Raw genomic sequence first — 6,824 nt, forward strand, 5'->3', positions numbered from 1 at the left:
TACTGCATCATACCTAAATCGCATAGAATTGAGAAAATCTGTATTTTTTTTTCTTTAAATGTTGCTTTTTGCGCTGTTGCTTGTTGCTGTAACTGAAATTACAGCTCAATGTCATGCACGTACATAAAAACATTTTTTTCACTAGTCACATTACTATTTGCTAGTATAGACTAATAGGCTAATACTTAATAATAATAATAATAATTGGTAGTGGTAAAAATACCCAAATTCTTTTAAAAAATACAGCTTCAAATTCTTCATTAAAGTGAAAGTAGAAAAATATAAACTCTTAAATTTACTTCAACATATTAAAGTAAGAGTGCAAGAAAGCTTCACAAAATAAAAAGACGTCTGCTTCAAATCACACACTGTTTAGTTGCTGCTGAGAAATTAATGCCTCTTTCACCATTGAACATGAACATGGGTAAACATTAGCTAAAGTTAACTAACAACAGCTTTATTATTAATACATCAAATGATAGCTAGAATGGTAATAACTCTGATAATAACTTACATAAATACAAAGTGTACATAGTAACATATAGATTCCAGTGAAAGGTATTGGGTCTAATTCTGATTTAGATCAAATCCTTGAAGCTGTCTGATGGTAAAAGTCACCTTATGATTTTACAAACACTGTATATTTGTAGAGATTATATAGAGAAATACTGATTTGGAAATGTAGTAAGGAGAAAGTAGAGATTTTTCTTTTTAAATGTAGTAAAGGTCAAAGGTATTATGTGCATCACAAACTAAAGTAAATAATAGATACTTAAAAACCAGACTTCAGTACACTAACTAAATAATATAGTATTATAATATAGTATTTTATTACTTCCCACCTCTGTAATCCAAAAGGTGTCCAGTGGGCAGAGCTCCTAAAATGAAGTAAAAGCAAATAAAATGGCTAAACCCACAGTTTATATGGAAATTTGACTCATGTATTTTCAGTCTTAAAGTGTTTAAGATTTTTTTTTTTTTTAAAGAGTTTGAGATTTTTTTAAAGTGTTTAAGAAATGTTTGAGTGTTTTACCATTAGATGTATCTTCTTCTCTCGGCTTGCAGCCATATTGTTGATTTCTGCGGTTTAAATACTGGAACTTCAACATCCAGTAGCTTTAAACTGAGCTTTTCCAAATGTATATGTTGTCTGGAATACAAGAAGTTACTATTTTTGGCTACAGCTTTTATTTAAACTTCAACTGAAGGCCTTTTGGTGAAGTGGTGTGATAATACTGGCACAATATTTCAATGTTTACGTGACATTTTCTGGTTTTACTACTAATCCAGCATCCCAAAAGAATGAAACAAAAAAAGAAAAACACAAGGGCCTAATAGGTGTTTGACTTGTCACTTCTTTTTTTCACCCTTTTTTCACCTCTGAGTTAAAGGTTATGGCTTGTAAAGCTGTGTACATTTATATCGTATAGTTTTGCGTGTCATTGCTGACTGTGAGGTCTTGGTAGGGGCTCGGCCTTTAATCTGGGCAACAGATGGTACTGAACTTGAGGTGGTGAGGATCTAAGGTCATGGGGGGCAGTGTGGTTGGTTGCTCTCTCTCTCTCTCTCTCTCTCTCTCTATCGCTCTTTGAGAGCCAGCACATGCGGAGAGCTCACAGTGGGTTTAACCTTAACAGAAAAAGACAAAGAGAAGGATGAACTACAACCAATAGTGGAACACACATACAACATGCACAGTGGAATATGCACAATGATATGCGTTCATACAAAACACAATATGTGTGATAAAGTACTGGAAATGTCTTGCTGTCCACAGCAGTGCATTTCGGATAAGAGTTTGATGGTACATTGCGGTAAGGAAATGTAAAATTAATTTAAATGTGCAGATTGGTCAAAGGGCAAACATTGTAATCCTAGTGCTAAGAAATGTCACTAGAAAATCTGATGTCATATTGAACATTGTGACAGGAACGGTTTATTCATTAATTCATCTCCAGTGACCTCCTGAGTCAATACCGCATTTGACTGCAATTACAGCTGGAGTTTTCTAGGATATGTCTCTGTCAACTTTGCACATCTGGATCCTGATATATTCGCCCATGCTTCTTGGGCAATGTTGCTCAAGCTCTGTCAGATTGGAAGGAGACCAGTGTTTAACACCATTCATCCAAAAGATATTCCCTCAATCTGTGTTAAATTAGTGGTTATGAGAATTATTTAGACACTGTGGAAACTCTAAGAAAGTCATTGTGTATAATATTTAAATATTCTTTCTTGAAGTGTGCCAGTGTGTTAGAGTTGAAAATATATTAAAATGTAAACACTTGAAATGAACAAAACTGACAGAATTGTATTAGCTTGGGCCAAACAGCATTAAACATGTAATCATGATCATTCTTTCATACTAGATTTCATCTTCTGTTAGCTATGTTAAAGGGTAAAGGCGTATTTCTAGACTTCCAGAGTTTTTTTTTTTAAAATGTCACTTTGGTGTAAAAATGCTGGCACAGTAATGCTTGCGTGATGTTTTACTATAAATAAAATTAACACCATGAAGCCAACAGCATGCCTTGTTTAGAGTTATTGATTGAAAACCTCGAGCTGTGCATTGTGTAGCACACAGCGTGCAGAATTGAAGCCCGTGTGCTTTCTGAAACCCTGCTAATGAATTATGTTTTTCAGATGACATATTTCATTAGTTTTATACCAAGAGGCATGAAAGGAATCCATAGCTGTACACAGCCCTGAGCATGCATGAGGAATTGCTGATGCAAGCTTAAGGCTTATTGTATATGTAAATTAATAATATATGTAGATCTACAGTCAAAGGAAAAAATATATACATATACAAGTGTTTTAGAAATGTGTTGGGCCACCATGAGCCTCCAGAACACGTTCAATGCACTATAGTATATTCAATTAGTTGGAGATTTGGGGATGGTGAAGGCCATAGCATATGATTTACATCATTTTCATCTTCATCAAATTGTTCAGTGAGCCCTAGTGCCCTGTGGATTGGGGTGCGGTCATCCTGGAAGACACCAATCCCATCAGGATAGAAATGTTTTATCTTAGGATAGAGGTGATCTGTCTGAAAAACTTTGTATTGATTTGCAGTGACTTCTTTCCCCTTTAATTTGTCATCCACCTGTACTTCTTCATAAAGCTACGTATAATACAGGAAATGAAATATTGTCTTCAGAAAGCAAGACTTTCTTGGATATGTTTGATAAAAAATTCTATTAAAAAGGAGACTTTGGTGAATTATTTACTGATATTAATGTGAATCATTGCACCTCTGATACTTCAGTCTTTTATGAGTTACCACCTTTTGAAGAAATAATTATGATTCGCCCAAAACAAGTCTTTCTTCATTTTTTTTTTCCTGGTGCACATTACTGCTACATCTGCCCATTGGTCATTTTTAGACCCATTTGGGAATATTACCTCTTGAAGAAAAAATCTTATCATGGCAGTTATTTTAAAAATGACAGCAAAAGATGGAGTGCAAAAAAGCATATGTTTTCCAACAAGACTCTGCAACACAATTTATAGTCCAAACAAACCATCTGCCAAGAAAATGAGTGGCACCTAAATGAATTTAACAGAAGACGAAAAACTGAGGCCCTATTAAATTGATTAACTGCTGGACTGAGCAGGACACAAGTAAACTCATTGATAGAGAAGCAGCTGGCAAAAATTAAACTGTGTACATGTGGCCCTATGTGTGTGCCTAATAATATAATCACAAAAAAGAAATTTGGATTCATTTTATCGGCAGAGTTGAAGCCTTGAGTAATGCTGTGATTTCAGTAAAAGCAGTACAAGTTCAGGAGGTTTATGGGAGTGTTAATGGGTTTTTTAATGAAAGACAAAAAGAGAGAAAGTCCATGCATTTGGAAGGTACCTTATGGTACGTCTTTGGAAGGGAAAATTCTAAGGAAGGTGACAGGATTTCAGCTGCTGGATGAAGCAGGCTGCATTTCACCAATTGTAGTGCTGTTGGTGTGACATGGAGAACTCCCAGTATCATGGATTTCTGTGTATATACCTGCTTGCAGCTTCATATTGTCAGAAAGAATGACATTCAGTGCTGTATAACATTGCAGCGGCAGTATTAGGTGTTGATTAAGGGAGCTATTATAGTGTTCAGAATGTGCTCATACCAAACATCCTTTCATCATACTAACTACTGTTGGACTTTAAAGCCTATGGTTGTAGTAGTGTAATGATTTTTAATCTCACAAGGTGACTGGTGTGGATTCTCTTTTGAGTCTGGTTCTTCTCAAGGTTTCTTCCTCATGTTGTCTCAGAGGTTGTTTTTTTTTCTTGCTAGTGTCACTTCGGGATCTAAATCTTTCAATTCAATTTCAATTCGAATTTATTTCTAGAGCACATTTAAAATAGCCGAACAGAAAGCTATTTTAGAATCTTCATCTGCTTTTCTCCAAAGCTGCTTTGTGACAATGTCTATTGTTAAAAGTGCTATGCAATAAAAACTGAATTGTCACATTATATTTTCTAGATGACATATTTGGGATCACATCACAAGTAACCTTTAAGGAGCACTCAGTGAAGTCACTTGACTAAGAAAGAGAAATGCATTTCTGGTAGCTGATTATTTTTACTCTGTACCTAACTTCACCTAGGTAAACTTTCACCCTGGAAATTCATCATTCTTGTGAACAAGACAGTGTGCTGTTTCAAATACAAAAGATGGGGATACATTCAAATACATTTATGGCCAAATGCCATAAATGTGAATGTAAATGTAAACATGGGGAACTGATACCTTTTTTAAATAGTGACTTGCCTCACTATTTTTCTTAAAGCCAATTGTTGTTCACATGACTTTTCCATGAATTGCTCCTTGAAACACTTAGTGCATCCCTTGTGTCCTGGATCCTACATCCTTCAGCCTTTAAATCCATAATCGATAAACATCCACCATTTTTACTGTGTGCTAATAGTATAAATGCACTCAGAGAAATTAACGAGAGAGTAGGCTTATAGATCAAGGGTACACAGATGCGCCCTAGATAGAATTATTATTTATTTTAGCACATGATGTAAGCCTACTTTCTACTTTGCCCAAAACACATTAATTTTACAATCCATTTTACAATCCATTTTAGAAAGAACCACATTAATAATTAATTTATTAATAAATTAATTAAACAAGTAACAATATATAGAAATAATAAATTGTATAAAAGCTTAATTAAATGTACCAATTTTCACCAAAATTAATATGGTTTATTTAATGTTTAACTACACAGTATTGGTGTATGGTGATCACTTTTGCTCAGCTGTAGGTAAAGCAGCTGTGCTACACATAATCTCTAAGTGATATCAGTGGTGAAGGGCTGATGTTTAGTGAGTAAAGATGTCTTATCTGGCAAATACCTTTGCCAATGATGAACAGTATACTTCGTTCACTACACACCAGGACTATGGACAATCACCTGATTTTTAATCCAGTGAAGAACATAGCAAAGCATATGATGGAAGTGATGTAATAACTGCTTTATACTTTTTCATAATAGACAGGCCCCTCCAAATATATTGGAACGGCAACGCCAATTCTATGGTTTTTGCTATACACGGAAAACATTTGGATTTGAGATCAAAAGACAAATACGAGATGATAGATTTAAGCTTTCATTTCCTGATATTTACATCTAGATGTGTTAAACAACTTATAACATGGCACCTTTTGTTTGAAACAACCTATTTTTCAAGTGATCAAAATTATTGGAACATGTGACTAAGAGGTGTTTCTTGTTGCCCAGGTGTGCGCTGTCTGACTTGTATCAGAGCCACTGCAAAAGCATCGGGCATAACCAATACAGCAATTTTGGAATGTCCCGAAAAAGAATGAAACCACTGGTATACTAACAAGCAGACATCGAACAAGAAAAGCCAAGGAAAACAACAGCAGTTGCTGACAGAAACATTGTGAGATCTGTGAAGAAAAAACCCAAAAACAACAGCCAGTGCCATCACCAACAACCTCCACAGGGCAGGGATAAAGGTGTCATAATCCACCATTCAAAGAAGACTTTGAGAGCAGAAATATAGAGGCCAAAACCACAAGATGCAAACCTCTCATCAGCAGTAAGAATCGGAGGCCAGATTGGAATTCACAAAGAAATACAGAGCTGAGCCACAAAAGTTCTGGAATATAAATAAGATATAATTATCAGGAAATGAAAGCTGAAATTCTGATCTATCATCTCATATTCATCTTTTGATCTAAAATCCAAATATACTCAGTGTATAGCAAAACCAGAAGAATTGGCCTTGCTGTTCCAATACTTTTGGAGGGAACTGTATAATTCCCTGGTCACAGAGAGAAAGAGGAAGTTGCTCAGAAATTGCCAGCTGTTCTTTTTCATTATGACTCCACATGGTGACAGGACCACCTACAATTACAAATAATCACCCACTTTTTCAGCTAATAGATAATTGTTGCAATGTCAGGCTAGTCATATTTCCCCTAATTACACTAAAGACCTTTTTTTTATCTGTTTTCTGGCACTGTCAGATTGAAAAAGAAAACAGGCCTCAGTTCATTTCAGCAAGTAAATTCTCACTGGAGCTCTGAGTTCAAATGCTACATGAGGTGAGAGTCTTGATTAGATTAGGGAGCGAGGTTCGCCGACACTGGCCTCAGTCACATATCATGCCGCTGGCCAGATGCTTTATTTAAACCTGTACTCATACATCCTGGAAAGAGTCCCTGTGGAGCTGTGCAAATTAACTTTCCTCTTTTTGCTATGGGAATGAGGATTCCTGAGTGTGACAGACACCAAGTGCTAGATCCTGCTGAAGAGAGTTGCCTTTGAAGTCTGCACCCTCCA

The sequence above is a fragment of the Pangasianodon hypophthalmus genome, chromosome 11 (assembly GCF_027358585.1).
Source record: "Pangasianodon hypophthalmus isolate fPanHyp1 chromosome 11, fPanHyp1.pri, whole genome shotgun sequence".
Classification (NCBI taxonomy): domain Eukaryota; kingdom Metazoa; phylum Chordata; class Actinopteri; order Siluriformes; family Pangasiidae; genus Pangasianodon; species Pangasianodon hypophthalmus.